This window comes from Palaemon carinicauda, chromosome 44 (assembly GCF_036898095.1).
Source record: "Palaemon carinicauda isolate YSFRI2023 chromosome 44, ASM3689809v2, whole genome shotgun sequence".
In the NCBI taxonomy this organism is placed as follows: Eukaryota; Metazoa; Arthropoda; class Malacostraca; order Decapoda; family Palaemonidae; genus Palaemon; species Palaemon carinicauda.
In genome coordinates this window covers 44,297,838-44,315,032 of record NC_090768.1, presented here as the reverse complement: position 1 = coordinate 44,315,032, position 17,195 = coordinate 44,297,838, and the positions used below count along the sequence as shown (strand labels likewise).

Sequence of the window (17,195 nt, the reverse complement as noted above, 5' to 3'; positions counted from 1 at the left end):
AAGTATATTCAAAAATTTATTTTATTAATAAAAATAACATTTTTCAATATTAAACTTACCCGATAATCATGTAGCTGATTCACACCCAGGGGGGTGGGTGAAAACCAGTGTACAAGATTAAAGGATAGCTAAGTATCCCATATTTCATATAATCAGTTATCCACAATAACAATGAAATAATAAGTACCTGGTAAGGAAGTCGACTTGAACCGTTACTCTGCCTTTAATAAGATCGTCTTCCTTACTGAGCGCAGCGTTCCTCTTGGGAGGCTGAATCAACTCAAAGGTGCTAAAGTATACAGGGCTGCAACCCATACTAAAGGACCTCATCACAACCTTTAACCTTGGCGCTTCTCAAGAAAGAATTGACCACCCGCCAAATCAACAAGGATGTGGAAGGCTTCTTAGCCGACCGTACAACCCATAAAAAGTATTCAAGAGAAAGGTTAAAAAGTTATGGGATTATGGGAATGTAGTGGCTGAGCCCTCGCCTACTACTGCATTCGTTGCTACGAATAGACCCAGGGTGTAGCAGTACTCGTAAAGAGACTGGACATCTTTGAGATAGAATGATGCGAACACTGACTTGTTTCTCCAATAGGTTGCATCCATAACACTCTGCAGAGAACGGTTCTGTTTGAAGGCCACTGAAGTAGCCACAGCTCTCACTTCATGTGTCCTTACCTTCAGCAAAGCAAGGTCTTCTTCCTTCAGATGAGAATTTGCTTCTCTAATCAGAAGCCTGATGTAGTAAGAAACTGAGTTCTTAGACATTGGTAGAGAAGGCTTCTTGATAGCACACCATAAGGCTTCTGATTGTCCTCGTAATGGTTTTGACCTTTAGATAGTACTTAAGAGCTCTAACTGGGCAAAGTACTCTCTCCAGTTCGTTCCCCACCATGTTGGACAGGCTTGGGATCTCGAACGACTTAGGCCAAGGACGGGAAGGAAGCTCGTTTTTAGCCAAAAAACCGAGCTGTAAGGAACATGTAGCCGTTTCAGATGTGAAACCTATGTTCCTGCTGAAGGCGTGGATCTCACTTACTCTTTTACCTGTTGCTAAGCACACGAGGAAAAGAGTTTTTTAATGTGAGGTCCTTAAAAGAGGCTGATTGGAGCGGTTCAAATCCTGATGACATTAGGAACCTTAGGACCACGTCTAGATTCCAGCCTGGAGTGGACAACCGACGTTCCTTTGAGGTCTCAAAAGACCTAAGGAGGTCCTGTAGATCTTTGTTGGAGGAAAGATCCAAGCCTCTGTGGCGGAAAACCGCTGCCAACAAACTTCTGTAACCCTTGATCGTAGGAGCTGATAGGGAGCTTACGTTCCTTAGATGTAACAGGAAGTCAGCAATCTGGGTTACATTGGTACTGGTTGAGGAAAACTGCATTGGCCTTGCACCAGCTTCGGAAGACTTCCCATAAAGACTGATAGACTCTGAGAGTGGATGTCGTCCTTGCTCTGGCAATCGCTCTGGCTGCCTCCTTCGAAAAGCCTCTAGCTCTTGAGAGTCTTTCGATAGTCTGAAGGCAGTCAGACGAAGAGCGTGGAGGTTGGGTGTACCTTTTTTACGTGAGGTTGATGCAGAAGGTCCACTCTAGGAGGAAGAGTCCTGGGAACGTCGACCAGCCATTGCAGTACCTCAGTGAACCATTCTCTCGCGGGCCAGAGGGGAGCAACCAACGTCAGCCGTGTCCCTTTGTGAGAGGCGAACTTCTGAAGTACCCTGTTGACAATCTTGAACGGCGGGAATGCATACAGGTTGAGATGGGACCAATCCAGCAGAAAGGCATCCACGCGAACTGCTGCTGGGTCTGGAATCGGAGAACAATACAAGAGGAGCCTCTTGGTCATCGAGGTAGCGAATAGATCTATGGTTGGCTGACCCCACAGGGCCCAAAGTCTGCTGCAAACATTCTTGTGAAGGGTCCACTCTGTGGGGAAGACCTGACCCTTCCGGCTGAGGCGATCTGCCATGACATTCATATCGCCCTGAATGAGCCTCGTTACCAGCGTGAGCTTTCGATCTTTTGACCAAATGAGGAGGTCCCTTGCGATCTCGAACAACTTCCTCGAATGAGTCCCTCCCTGCTAGGAGATGTAAGCCAAGGCTGTGGTGTAGTCGGAGTTCACCTCCACCACCTTGTTAAGCTGGATGGACTTGAAGTTTATCAAGGCCAAATGAACTGCCAACAACTCCTTGCAATAGATGTGAAGTGTCCTTTGCTCCTGATTCCATGTTCCCGAGCATTCCTGTCCGTCCAGTGTCGCACCCCAGCCCGTGTCCGATGTGTCCAAGAAGAGACGGTGGTCGGAGGTCTGAACAGCCAATGGTAGACCTTCCTTGAGAAGAATGCTGTTCTTCCACCACGTTAGAGTAGACCTCATCTCTTCGGAAACAGGAACTGAGCCCGTCTCTAGCGTCATGTCCTTTATCCAGTGAGCAGCTAGATGATACTGAAGGGGGCGGAGGTGGAGTCTCCCTAACTCGATGAACAGGGCCAGCGATGAAAGTGTCCCTGTTAGACTCATCCACTGCCTGACTAAGCATCGGTTCCTTCTCAGCATGCTCTGGATGCATTCTAGGGCTTGGAAGATCCTTGGGGCCGACGGACAAGTCCGAAAAGCTCGACTCTGAAGATCCATGCCCAAGGAGACAATGGTCTGGGATGGAACGAGCTGAGACTCCTCAAAATTGACCAGGAGGCCCAGTTCCTTGGTCATATCCATAGTCCATTTGAAAATCTCCAGACAGCGACGACTTGAGGGAGCTCTTAAAAGCCAGTCGTCTGACGGAGCCGGACACAAGATCATGATACTGCTGCACAGTCTGTAAACTGTCAATCATGGGCAAGCGAGGAAGTACAGTGACAACCCGAATCTGTCTAGACTGTCTGGGTCGTACAGACAACTCCTTAACGGGTTGCTGAGGTTGCCCACTGCGTCACAACAAGTCCCTTCTGTTGGTTGTTGAACGTCTTCCCCGTGACACATTGACTCCGTAAACAAAAAATCCTCTAACAAGGACTAAGCTTGGACTGCATGTCATGCAACACAGCTCAAGGTCTATGGGAGCAGGTGTGGTAACAGACGGGATTAGCGGCTGAAGTGTAACCATTACCTTCCCTGTAAGCATGTTATGCTTAAATAAAAGTCCATAAGAGGTTATGCAGCTAAAGGCTCCCTCCAAATGACAGAGTCCTCAAGGGAATATCAGAAGGAGGGAGAAAAGAACTTTCTCATCTACAGGGACCTTATCCTAGAAAAGCTAAGTTCTCTGAGTGAGGGTTCACTGGTGCAAAGCAGCAGACTAGAAGGCAACGTTATGAAACTGCTTGACAGTCTAGTGAGTTGGCAACAACCCAAGATGTGTTGAGAAGCATGCGGTAAGGTATGCAGAGCATGATGTATGCAGAGTATGCTGTATGCAGAGCATGCTGTATGTAGAGCATGTTGTATGCAGAGCATGCTGAATGCAGAGCATGCTGTATGTAGAGCATGTTGTATGCAGAGCATGCTGAATGCAGAGCATGCTGAATGCTGAGCATGTAGTAAGTAGAGCCTGCTGTAAGCAGAGCCTGCTGAAAGGAAAGCAGAGCGTGTGCATGGCGTTTAACATTTCTCAGAAATTCCATGACCAGTGCTAGAGTGCTTTATGCATGCTTGCATGGGGTTTAAACCATGGTATGCTGAACAGCAGAGTCAGAACGAGCTGGAACAACAACAGAGGTTTCCTCAACTTGAGGGAAAACCTGAGGTTCAGACTGCATAGGCTGAACAACAGACGGAGCAGAAGGCAGGTGCAAGGGTGAAGGAGGTTGACTCCTAGCAAGAGTTGCACCCAAGGATTGCACCAGCTGAGCGGAGGACGGAGGCGGAGTAGTCCGTTCCTGTTCCTGAGAGATGAGTGGAGCATGAGAAGGTTGAGGCTGCGCAGAACAAGGTAAAGTTCTAGCAAGCTGAGGCTCCTGAGGGGCAAGTGCATGGTGTAGATGAGCTTGCCTAGATGAGGGTTGAACTCGGTGCAGCGCTGGTTGAGCAGACAGACTCACGGAGGGGAGAGGTTGTTGTACCCCAACCGAGAGTTGCACCACTGGTGGAGCAGCAAGGGGAGGAGGAGGAAGAGTGTAACTCTCCTGATCCCAAAGCAAGGGTTGCCTTAAAGAAGGCTGAGGCTGAACAACACTGTGAACAGCAAACTCCGAAAGTGGTTCAACATCGTACGCCTGGCAGATGGTGCTGCGACCAGGCGGAGCAGGTGCAGGCTGGGCGAGCACAGGCGGAGCAGGTGCAGGCTGGGCGAGCCCAGGTGCAGCGAGAACAGGTGGAGGGAGTGCAGGAGGTGCAACACTCTCAGCCCAACACTCACGCATCAAGTCCGAAAGCTGTGCTTGCATGGACCGTAGTAGAGTCCACAACATCGTACGCCTGGCAGATGGTACTGTGATCAGGCGGAGCGAGTGTAGGAGGAGGGAGTGTAGGCGGAGGCGGAGGAGCAACACTCTCAGCCCGACACTCACTCATCAAGTCCGAAAGCTGTGCTTGCATGGACTGTAGTAGAGTCCACAACATCGTACGCCTGGCAGATGGTACTGTGATCAGGCGGAGCGAGTGTAGGAGGAGGGAGTGTAGGCGGAGGCGGAGGAGCAACACTCTCAGCCCGACACTCACTCATCAAGTCCGAAAGCTGTGCTTGCATGGACTGTAGTAGAGTTAACTTGGGGTCGGCAGACACTAAGTTCTGCTGAGGTAAAGCCTTAACAGCAGAGATCTGTTGTGGCAGAACCTTACTCCTCTTAGGCGGAGTGTAATCAACTGATGACTGAGGAGAGTCAGAGCTAACCCAATGACTGCATTCGGGTTGTGAACTTTAACTTCGTACGTCTGGCATAGGTCTGGACTTAACGTTTAAGAGGTCTTGAGACCTGAGACCAGCGTTACTCTGCCTTTATTTTCTCCCCTAATCTCTTCTGCAGACGAGCAAAATAAGGGCTCAATCGTCTGCGGGTGGGAGTGACGGTCTCGGTAAGACACGCCCACAACCACCGAGAATACTTCTGTGCGCCGATCAAGGCCTGCTGAACCCTTATGCCCTTCGACATTGCTTCTCCCCTGGGCTTGGGAGCTTGCAAGAGGTCCCGGACTGGGAGGACAACTGGCGCGCACAAAAGTACCCTCACGCACTAATCACTTATCACTTTGATTTCTGTTTGCACTTATTTCACTGAACTTTAAGTGGTTTGTACCTGAAATACGCAATTCTATCCTTTCTCAAAGTTAGTAATTGCGAAAACAGAATTACAATGTAACAGAAAAATCTAATGAAAGATAATTCAGTGGATGGAAAGAGACTAAACACTAGATCACTCTAGAAACGTTTAGTTTCTTCCCCTAAAGAGACTAGGGAGAAGAGCAAAAAACGATAACGACGTTACTCGTACGCCTGGCAGGCTTGAATGAAACGTTTATCCTCTTTCTCCCTCCGTCTCTATCTCTCTCTCTCTCTCTCTCTCTCTCTCTTGACTTAGAACCTGAGAGAAGAGCCCAATCATATATATCGTTAAAACATATTATTGTTAAAGGAAAAAAACTGAAAAGTTCCTTTATTAGGATCAAAACCAAGAAGTTAAGAAAGAATGAACAAAACGCTAGACACGGTTACTCTTACTGCAACGTGAAACCGTGAACATTCTTTCTCTATCGTAACGATAGAGTGCAAGTTGAACGTTCTGAACGTCAACAACTGCAGAGACAAAACAAAACGTTAGTTCAACTTTGAAAACAGTACGAGACTGTCAAAGAAAATCTTTCAAACTCTGTGGCGGAAATAGCATAATATGTTAACAGGTAAAACCGAAATGACGGGCTCAAAGTTTATTAACTTCGGTAAAAGACCGCCTACTATTAGGAAGGTCGAATATAAACAAATATAAAAATTAATTTTAATGAGTTTATAATAAAAGGAAGTTAATCGAAGAGGCCTATAAGAGGCGGAGAGATATAAAATAAATCTATAACTTTTGTTAAGCAAAATTAAGAAAGAGAGTCTATACTCTCTTAGACACCAACACTTCCGTCTAAGGGAAGGGTCGGCCATTGAAAGGTGAACGAGAGTTCATACTCTCTCGTCACCAAAATTAATCAAATTAATTCCAAAAGCTAACTAAGCTAATATAGAAGTTTTCCAGTAAAGCGACAGCTGAAATCAAAGAGAAATACTTCACCAAAGTCGTGAAAATACTCCAAGAACATAAGCGTATCCCAGAACGTCTTGCCGGAAGCACGACAGAGGAATAATTGAGGAGGTGTCAACAAGAAGTACTTGAGTACCTGGCCACAGGTGGCGCTGGTAAATACACCCCCTTCTAGTATTGTGATAGCTGGCGTATCCCTCCATAGAATTCTGTCGGGCAACGGAGTTGACAGCTACATGATTATCGGGTAAGTTTAATATTGAAAAAAATAAATTGATCTTTATTTCACTGAATATTTAACTAAAGATAAAACACAGTAGTAGTAGATACAAAGTTCTTCCGTAGATTTGATTTTTTCTTTTCAATGCCTTTTGTGATTAATAATGATTAGCCTTTTGTCTTGTGGTTTATACATTTTTGTGACCAATTCTGTTGGTGCACCTCCTTTCTTTTGAGTTTTCCCCCACCATAACAACAGTTCCACTCTGAGGTATTCCATAGCTATCATATATGGTGGCTTTAGGAAATAAAAATCACCCGATTACACAAATAACTATGGTTTGATATGCAGTACATAAAACGTATGGCCTATTGGGAAATTGGTTAATATATGATACCTTAATTACTAGCAAAACTGAAATTATAAGAAATAGACAAGTGCTGGCTAGTTTCACATTTTTCTCTATATGTTTAATGGGGGATGGGGCATAATAACTTACGTACGGTATCAATCAATTAAAATGTAGTCTATTCTCACTCTAAGTCTATTGTTTGTTTACATTTGGGAGACTGATGGCGAGTTATTGTGCATGCACTTTGCATTCGCTTTTGCCCGCTGTTCTGTTTTTTGTATGATAAATTAACTGGAATTTTTAACCAACTAAAAGCTTACAAATATTTATGTGCAAGTTCCCAGATGTTGTTCTACAACAACCATTTTTTTCCACCCTCCCATTCAGATCACATTAAGGGAACTAAATGGAACTAAATTAAATTTCTAAATTTACCGTAATTTTACCCATTTTGGTAACTATGTTGAAAACTCTTTCTGTTTAATATACAGTATAGCTATTGCTCCTCAGGTGAAAATAAAAAAAAATATCCACGAAATAATGACCCATGGGGTTTGCGTACGCAGCACGCCCATGTACCGTTTCCCAGAACAGAGGAGCAGTGAGGTAATGTTAATTTTGTGAACGTAGCAATTTACAGCGGAGCAAAAGCCATTGGAAGGATGTTAAGTAAATCATACATATTTATGATACCTTAATTTCAAACCAATTAAATGAATCATATATTTTTCCAACTGGTTATTTTGTGTCTATTTTGGCATTTCCCCTCCCAAAACCCTGGTTTCCAATGAGCTTTCCCCATAATTGTCTTTATAAAAGGGTGTTCAAAAACTTATAAACATGTTATTTTCATTAGTAAAATAAATTTTTGAATATACTTACCCGATAATCATGTAGCTGTCAACTCCGTTGCCCGACAGAAATCTAAGGAGGGATACGCCAGCTATCACAATACTAGAAGGGGGTGTACTTACCAGCGCCACCTGTGGCCAGGTACTATAGTACTTCTTGTTGACACCTCCTCAATTATTCCTCGGTCCCACTGGTTCTCTATGGGGAGGAAGGGAGGGTCAATTAAATCATGATTATCGGGTAAGTATATTCAAAAATTTATTTTACTAATGAAAATAACATTTTTCAATATTAAACTTACCCGATAATCATGTAGCTGATTCACACCCAGGGGGGTGGGTGAAAACCAGTGTACAAGATTAAAGGATAGCTAAGTATCCCAAATTTCATATAACAGTTATCTCAAATAACAATGAAATAATAAGTACCTGGTAAGGAAGTCGAATTGAACCGTTACTCTGCCTCTTTTTTAAGTTCGTCTTCCTTACTGAGCGCAGCGTTCCTCTTGGAGGCTGAATCAACCCAAAGGTGCTAAAGTATATAGGGTTGCAACCCCTACTAAAGGACCTCTACACAACCTCTAACCCAGGGGCTTCTCAAGAATGAATTGACCACCCGCCAAATCAAAAGGATGCGGAAGGCTTCTTAGCCTACCGTAACAACCATAAAAAACAACAATAAAAGCATTCAAGAGAAAGGTTAAAAAAGGTTATGGGATTAAGGGAATGTAGTGGCTGAGCCCTCACCTACTACTGCACTCGCTGCTACGAATGGTCCCAGGGTGTAGCAGTTCTCGTAAAGAGACTGGACATCTTTCAGATAAAAAGATGCAAACACTGACTTGCTCCTCCAATAGGTTGCATCCATTATGCTCTGCAGAGAACGGTTTTTATTAAAGGCCATCGAAGTAGCTACGGCTCTTACTTCGTGGGTCCTTACCTTCAGCAATGCAAGGTCTTCCTCCTTTAAGTGAGAATGTGCTTCTCTGATCAGAAGCCTTATATAATACGAAAGCCCATTCTTGGACATGGGTCTTGAGGGTTTCCTGATAGCACACCATAAGGCTTCTGACTGTCCTCGGAGAGGTTTAGACCTCTTGAGATAATATTTGAGAGCTCTGACAGGGCAAAGAACTCTCTCTAGTTCGTTACCTACCATGTTGGAGAGGCTAGGTATCTCGAACGATTTAGGCCAAGGACGTGAAGGAAGCTCGTTCTTTGCTAGGAATCCAAGCTGAAAAGAACATGTAGCCGATTCGGTTGTGAAACCAATGTTCTTGCTGAAGGCATGAACCTCACTGACTCTCTTAGCTGTTGCAAGGCAAACGAGAAAAAGAGTCTTGAGGGTAAGGTCCTTGAATGAAGCTGACTGGAGAGGTTCGAACCTAGATGTCATAAGGAACCTTAAGACTACGTCTAGATTCCAGCCTGGAGTGGAAAGACGACGATCTTTAGACGTCTCAAAAGACTTAAGAATGTCTTGAAGGTCCTTGTTGGAAGACAGGTCCAAACCTCTGTGGCGGAGAACTGAGGCCAACATACTCCTATATCCTTTAATCGTAGGAGCTGAAAGGGATCTCTCATTCCTAAGATGAAGAAGGAAGTCAGCTATTTGGGTCACAGAGGTATTGGTAGAGGATATCGAATTGGCTCTACACCAGCTTCGGAAGACCTCCCACTTAGACTGGTAGACTCTACGAGTGGAAACCCTTCTTGCTCTGGCAATCGCACTGGCTGCCTCCTTCGAAAAGCCTCGAGCTCTAGCGAATCTTTCGACAGTCTGAAGGCAGTCAGCCGAAGAGCGTGGAGGTTTGGGTGCAACCTGTCTACGTGAGGTTGACGTAGAAGGTCCACTCTTAGAGGTAGAGTCCTGGGGAAGTCTACTAGCCATTGTAGTACCTCTGTGAACCATTCTCTTGCAGGCCAAAGGGGAGCAACCAGCGTCAGCCGTGTCCCTTCGTGCGAGACGAATTTCTGCAGAACCTTGTTTATTATCTTGAACGGAGGGAATGCGTACAGGTCGAGATGGGACCAGTTCAGTAGAAAGGCATCCACATGAACTGATGCAGGGTCTGGAACAGGAGAACAATACAGAGGAAGTCTCTTGGTTATGGAGGTGGCAAACAGATCTATGGTAGGTTGACCCCACAATGTCCAAAGTCTGTTGCACACACTCTTGTGGAGGGTCCATTCCGTGGGAATGACCTGATTCCTTCTGCTTAGGCGATCTGTTGACACGTTCATATCGCCCTGGATGAACCTCGTGACTAGAGTGAGGTTTAGACTTCTTGACCAAATGAGGAGGTCCCTTGCGATCTCGTAAAGGCTCCTCGAATGGGTCCCTCCTTGCTTGGAGATGTAAGCCAAGGCTGTGGTGTTGTCCGAGTTCACCTCCACCACTTTGCCTAGCAGGAGGGACTTGAAGTTCAATAGGGCTAGATGAACTGCCAGCAGCTCCTTGCAGTTGATGTGGAGAGATCGTTGTTCCTCGTTCCACATTCCCGAGCATTCCCGTCCGTCCAAGGTTGCACCCCAGCCCGAGTCCGATGCATCTGAGAAGAGATGAAGATTGGGGGTCTGAATGGCCAAGGATAGACCCTCTTTGAGAAGGAGGTTGTGCTTCCACCACAGGAGAGTGGTCTTCATCTCTTGGTTGATAGGGATAGAGACTGCTTCTAGAGTCGAACTCTTGTCCCAATGAGCTGCCAGGTGGAATTGAAGAGGGCGGAGGTGGAGTCTCCCTAGCTCGACAAACAGGGCCAGTGACGAGAGAGTCCCTGTGAGACTCATCCACTGTCTCACTGAGCAACTGCTCCTCTTCAGCATGCTCATGATGCACTCTAGGGCTTGGCTTATCCTGGGGGCCGATGGAAAAGCCCGAAAACTCTGACTCTGAATCTCCATTCCCAGATACACGATGGATTGTGAGGGAATGAGTTGAGATTTTTCCAAATTGACTAATAGACCTAGGTCTCTGATTAAGTCTAAAGTCCAATGAAGATTCTCCAGACAACGACGACTCGAGGAGGCTCTCAACAGCCAGTCGTCTAGGTAGAGGGAGGCTCTGATGCTTGACAAGTGAAGGAATTTGGCTACATTCCTCATCAGAAGGGTAAAGACCATAGGAGCTGTGCTTAGGCCAAAACACAGGGCTTGGAATTGATAGACGACCTTTCCGAAAACGAATCTCAGGAAAGGTTGGGAGTCTGGATGAATCGGAACGTGAAAGTATGCGTCTTTCAAGTCCAAAGAGACCATCCAGTCCTCCTGTCTGACCGCTGCTAAGACCGACTTGGTCGTCTCCATCGTGAACGTCAGCTTGGTGACATACTCGTTGAGAGCGCTGACGTCCAGCACCGGTCTCCAACCTCCTGTCTTCTTGGCCACAAGAAAGAGACGGTTGTAGAAGCCCGGGGATTGATGGTCCCGGACTATAACCACTGCCTTCTTCTGCACAAGAAGCGACACCTCCTGTTGCAAAGCTAGCCTCTTGTCCTCCTCTTTGTAGTTGGGAGAGAGGTTGATGGGCGAAGTGGTCAGAGGTGGTTGAAGGCAGAATGGAATCCTGTAACCGAACCTCAGCCAACTGACAGACTGTGCGTCTGCACCTCTCTTCTCCCAAGCTCGCCAGAAGGTCTTGAGTCTGGCTCCTACTGTTGTCTGGAGAAGCGGAGAGTCAGTTCTTTCCTTTGGATGACCTGGATCCTTTCCTGGACTTGCCTTTGTACGAGTCTGGACGGGAGCTTCCTCGGCTGGGGGCTCTACCACGAAAGGGCGGTATGAACCTAGTGGCAGGGGTATCAGCCACTGGTGAGCGGTAAGTCTTAGGAACTGAGGAGGCAACTTTAGACTTACGAGCCGAAGAAGCTACAAGATCGTGCGTATCCTTCTGTATCAGGGCAGCAGACAAGTCCTTAATGAGCTCTTCGGGAAAAAGGAACTTCGAGAGCGGAGCAAAAAGAAGTTGAGAACGTTGGCAAGGTGTAATGCTGGCGGAAAGGAAGGTACACAGTTGTTCCCTTTTCTTCAACACCCCTGATACAAACAAGGACGCTAGCTCGCCCGATCCATCTCTGATGGCCTTATCCATGCAGGACATTAACAGCATGGCAGAATCTTTGTCCGCAGGAGAGGTTTTCTTGCTGAGGGCCCCCAGGCACCAGTCGAGAAAATTGAACATTTCAAATGCTCTAAACATCCCTTTCAGCAAGTGATCCAGGTCTGAGAAGGTCCAACACACCTTCGAGCGCCTCATAGCAGTCCTTCGAGGCGAGTCTACCAGACTTGAGAAGTCAGCCTGGGCAGAGGCAGGTACTCCCAAGCCTGGTGCTTCCCCTGTGGCATACCAAACGCTCGCTTTCGAAGTGAGCTTCGTTGGAGGGAACATGAAGGAAGTCTTGCCAAGATGTTGTTTAGACTGCAGCCACTCCCCTAAGATCCTAAAAGCCCTCTTGGAGGATCTAGCTAGGACAAGCTTGGTATAGCAAGACTTAGCTTGTTGCACGCCCAGCGAAAACTCAGATGGTGGAGAGCGGGGAATAGCAGAGACAAAATGGTCTGGATAAACCTCCCTGAGAAGAGCCAAGACCTTGCGAAAATCAAGAGACTGTGGAGAAAGCTTGGATTCGTCCACGTCTGATGAGGGATCAAGGTGTGCCTCCTCATCATCCGAAACCTCATCCCCAGAATGAGGCGAAGAGATCGGATACGAATGCTGAACCGCAGAGTCAGAACGAGCAGGAACAATAACCGTGGTGGACGGAGGAGGAGCAGTAAGTTCCTGTTCCTGTGGAATGAGTGGAGCGTGAAGAGACCGAGGCTGCGCAGAACAAGGTAAAGTTCTCGCAAGCAGAGGTGTCTGAGGCGCAGGATCAGGGTGCACGGGTTGAGCTCGGTGCAGCAGCTGAGGAGACTGACTCATGGGTGGAAGAGGTTGTTGTACCTCCACCGAGAGTTGCACCACCGGTGGAGCAGCCAGGGGAGGCGGAGGAAGAGTGGAGTAATCCTCCTGATCCCAAACAGAAGGTTGCCTTAAAGAAGGCTGAGGCTGAACAACACTGGGAACAGCCAACACAGAATGTGGCTCAACATCGTACGCCTGGCAGATGGTGCTGCGACTAGGTGGAGCGAGCGCAGGCGGGTTGAGCACAGGCTGAGCGGGTGCAGGCGGAAGGAGTGCAGGAGGAGGCGGAGGTGCAACACTCTCAGCACGACACTCACGCATCAGGTCCGAAAGCTGAGCTTGCATGGACTGAAGCATAGACCACTTGGGATCAGCAGAGACGGCAGCAGACTGAGGTAAAGCCTTAACAGTCGAGCTCTGTTGTGGCAGAACCTTACTCCTCTTGGGCGGAGTACAGTCGACAGATGACTGAGGCGAGTCGGAGCTGAGCCAATGACTGCAACCTGGTTGAGCACTCGCGGGCTGGACTCTGCGTTTAAGCGGTCTCGAGACCTGAGACCAACGTTTCTTCCCAGAAAGAAGATCAGCGGATGAGCGGAAGACGGGCTCAATCGTCTGCAAGTGGGAGTGACGGTCTGTGGAAGACACGCCCGCAACCACTGAGGATAATTCTGTGCGCCTAACAAGGCCTGCCGAACCCTTATGCCCTTCGACATTGCTTCTCCCCTGGGCTTGGGAGCTTGCAAGAGGTCCCGGACTGGGAGGACGACTGGCTCGCACAGAAAAATCCTCACGCACCACACTGGCACTAACACTAGCACAAGGCACTGCACCGACACTAGCACTCGTCACAGCACTGGCACTAACTTCACCCACTGCACTCTTGACCTTCAGCTCTTTCACTTCGGCCATCAGAGACTTATGGTCACTTACCACTGACTCTACCTTATCGCCTAAAGCCTGAATAGCACGTAAAACCACTGGCATATCAGGCGGAGGGCACACAGTAGGATCGGGGGTAGCCACTACAGGGGTAGGAACAGGAAGGGGATCATGAGATGAGGAAAATAAAGAAGAGTGAGAAGAACTTCTCCTAGCTCTAACTCTCTCTAACTTAGTAGAATACTTTAAAAGACGGACAAAATCCAATTCCGAAAGTCCGGCGCATTCCTCACATCGATTTTCTAACTGACAGGGTCTGTCCCTACAGTCAGAACAAGCGGTGTGAGGATCTACCGAGGCCTTCGGAATACGTCTATTGCAAGACCTACATCGTCTATGGGAGGGGGCTTGCGAAATGTCAGACATTTTGTTTTCAAGAGTAGTCAAAGGGAGATCCAAAAAACAAGCAAAAATTCGTTAACCGTTAAACTGAACTAAATAAAAGCTATCTAGCTAATATCAGAAGGTTTCCAGTAATGCGACAGCCGTTAATCAGAGAGAATACTTCACCAAATATGCGTGAATAAACTCGAAGACCATAAGCGTATCCCAGAACGTCTAGCCGGAGGCACGACAGAGGAATAATTGAGGAGGTGTCAACAAGAAGTACTATAGTACCTGGCCACAGGTGGCGCTGGTAAGTACACCCCCTTCTAGTATTGTGATAGCTGGCGTATCCCTCCTTAGATTTCTGTCGGGCAACGGAGTTGACAGCTACATGATTATCGGGTAAGTATATTGAAAAAAGTGGTTTGCCCCAATAATCACAGTCAGAAATGCATAAAACACAAGATAGCGAGTAGGAAAACTATGTTTCATGTATTTGATTAGAAATTAAAGTATCATATATTTGCCGTTTCCCCCCACCATATCAGCAATGGTTTCACTCTAAGTTATTCCATATCTATCATGTGTGTTAACCATCGGGAACAAAAATTTCTGCTGATTACGCAAATAATAAAGGTTCAATATGTACTACAAATGTTGGGAAATTAGATAGCTCTCTACTTGCAAAGAAAATAAAGTATCAAAATATTGAGATGGATAAAATATGACTCGGCTACACAGCTTCAGACTTGTTGGTATAATTTAAGGTAATATTTCAATAGAGTTCCACCCAGCCCATTACTGCTTGCCAATACATAGGAGCTTGATATTTTATTTTCTAATGAGTAAAGCAAGCGGACGGCAGAGCAAAAACAATTAGATTTCGGTAATATTTCGATAGAGTTTTTGATAGTTTTTGCTAAGATTTAAGTAATATTTCGATAGAGTCCTTGATGGTTTTTGCTCAGATTTAAGTAATATTTCGATAGGGTCCTTGATGGTTTTTGCTCAGATTTAAGTAATATTTCGATAGAGTCCTTGATGGTTTTTGCTCAGATTTAAGTAATATTTCGATAGAGTCCTTGATGGTTTTTGCTCAGATTTAGATAATATTTCGATAGAGTCCTTGATGGTTTTTGCTCAGATTTAGATAATATTTCGATAGAGTCCTTGATGGTTTTTGCTCAGCTGTGCGATCACTTACTTCACTGGCGAAAAAAGAAAACATCAAGCTCCTATGTACTGGCAAATGGTAATGGCTGGATGGGACTCTATCGAAATAGTACCCAATTTAAAATGAAGCACTGATATAGCTTAATGTATTACGCTGAGGAGCCTAGCTTCCTACTGTCCCAGTTTAGAAAAAGGGAGACATGTGACTTCAAGCCCCACATGAGTCTTAGGATGGGTTAGGGGGAATAGGCGAATTTGATGCTTACTAGCGAAGGTGCGCGGGTAAAGTTTCACCAATTGGTTAGGCTGCATGAGGGAATGAGGGGGCAAAGCCTCTAATGAGCAAGGAAACAAGGCTTTGGCTGGTTTTGAGGGGTGGGGGTATGTTTCAATGCTAATCAGCTTAACGTAACTGTACAATAAAGATATAAATGTACAATACACACATTGGCCACAATTGATATGACTACCTAAAATGTAAATTTAGTCTCATGATTGTACAATGACACGTATAATTCTCTCTAAATACAAAGCTGTATTTTTGTAATTTATCTCATTTTTCCTGCATATTTGATTGGTTTTATTATAATTACGGATGAAAAAGCTTTTCTACTAAAAAACAGGTGTTTCCTATAGAAAAATATCCGTTTTCTTAGAAATTGACACTTATTTTCACTGCAAATATAAACTTGATTATCTGGGAAATAAAAATCAATGGGGTTAACGTGCGCAGCTCAGCATGTACCGCTTATCAGTACATAAGAGCTTGATGTTTTTAGTTTTCAGTACATGAGTTTGATATTTTTAGTTTACCACAAGCAACGTGAGCAAACGGCAGAGAAAAACAAAACATCAGAATTCTAAACCATATCTCCGTTCTAAGACGGCCTAACGGGTTTTCGGTTTACTTACTGTTGAACTGAAGGTCAAATTCAGTGAAAGCGTATTATTTACTACAGGAAAAACTATTCTTACTGTTCAAAAAGTGGTTCCGTTCGTAACTACAATTTAACCATTTGATCATTAATGACCCAAAATACATTAGTTACAGATGTATATATAACATTTAATTCCAGCAAACTTAAAACCAAGTTAGCTTAAGGTAGTCTTCCGATACGTCTCAAATATGGTAGGCTTTACCCCTTGTCAGGCTGGGGGGGGGGGGAAGACAGGTAAAGTCCCCTTTTTTTCCTTTTTTTTTATGTTGGCTACCCCCCAAATTGGGGGATGGTGAAGTGCCTTAGTAAATACATAAATGGATAGAATAAAACACCACAATTCAAATACAAAATTAAGTAAGGACCGTCCCCCTTTGGTTCCTTTTTTGGATGTTGGCTACATTGCCTTGGTCAATAGATAAGTAGATAGAATAGAACCTCACATAATCCAAAATTGGTTAAATATAATTAGGTTTACACTACAATAAAATACAAAAATATGGACTGACAGATCACTGTCTATTACCATTAAAGTACTTTGGCGCGCTCAAATATAAAAACCAAAATCGTTTTAAAAATCCCGTCGTAACAAAGGTAAAACCATTCACTTTCACTGCGGGTTTTAAAAAACCCAACTTTAAAAACGACCTCAAACCAGTCACTTTAGCCAAGGCTTCCTACAAAGCAGCCACAAGCATTAACTATTGCGTAGTTTAACCCAGTGTGGAATGTGATGAATCGATATTTGACTGACCTCCGTTATTCACTCGCTCATCCAGTTAGTCATGTAAACACACCTGACATTTATAGATGACTGAATCATCACTGCTTCAGTTGCCAGATGATTTCGATTGGATTATCGTACGTGAGCCTTAAAATTGTCGTTTTTTCAACCAAAAATATCGTACACAGTTTCAATATAATTAGGGAGTTACATGATTGACTTATTTCAAGATATTTTAGTATAATTGTTTAATTCAAAACACATTTGTATATACCTAACGTATGTATCGTACATCGTACTGGACCTAAAATAATCGTACATGTACGATAATTATCGTACGAATGGCAGTGAGTGATGTCTATAGAGGTTTGGATTCGCCTCTGGAAGAGGCGACGATCGTCTTGAAGTCTCATAGATCCCTAACTATGAGGGGCTCTACACAATGGCTCTAAAAAATTCTATGGCTGTCATATACTTACTTACTTACTAGAGGGTTATAAACATTGAGTTATATACATTGTTCATCATTTATTCTTAATATGTTTTATGTTCATTTGAGTTATATACATT

General features: G+C 45.1%; 1 protein-coding gene across 5 annotated transcripts in view; it reads right to left on the bottom strand.

Moving 5' to 3' along the window:
- LOC137634304 (ninein-like protein) overlaps positions 1 to 16,740 on the bottom strand; it is a 116,633-nt gene extending 99,893 nt beyond the window's left edge. For 4 of the 5 annotated variants that reach the window (XM_068366655.1, XM_068366657.1, XM_068366658.1 and 1 more), the window contains exon 1: positions 16,656 to 16,740. The gene's annotated coding sequence lies outside the window, so the exon portion shown is untranslated. Of the gene's footprint in view, positions 1 to 16,427; positions 16,597 to 16,655 lie in introns of those variants that run through there. The other variant, XM_068366656.1, reaches the window with a different exon arrangement.
- Positions 16,741 to 17,195: the final 455 nt, after the last annotated feature.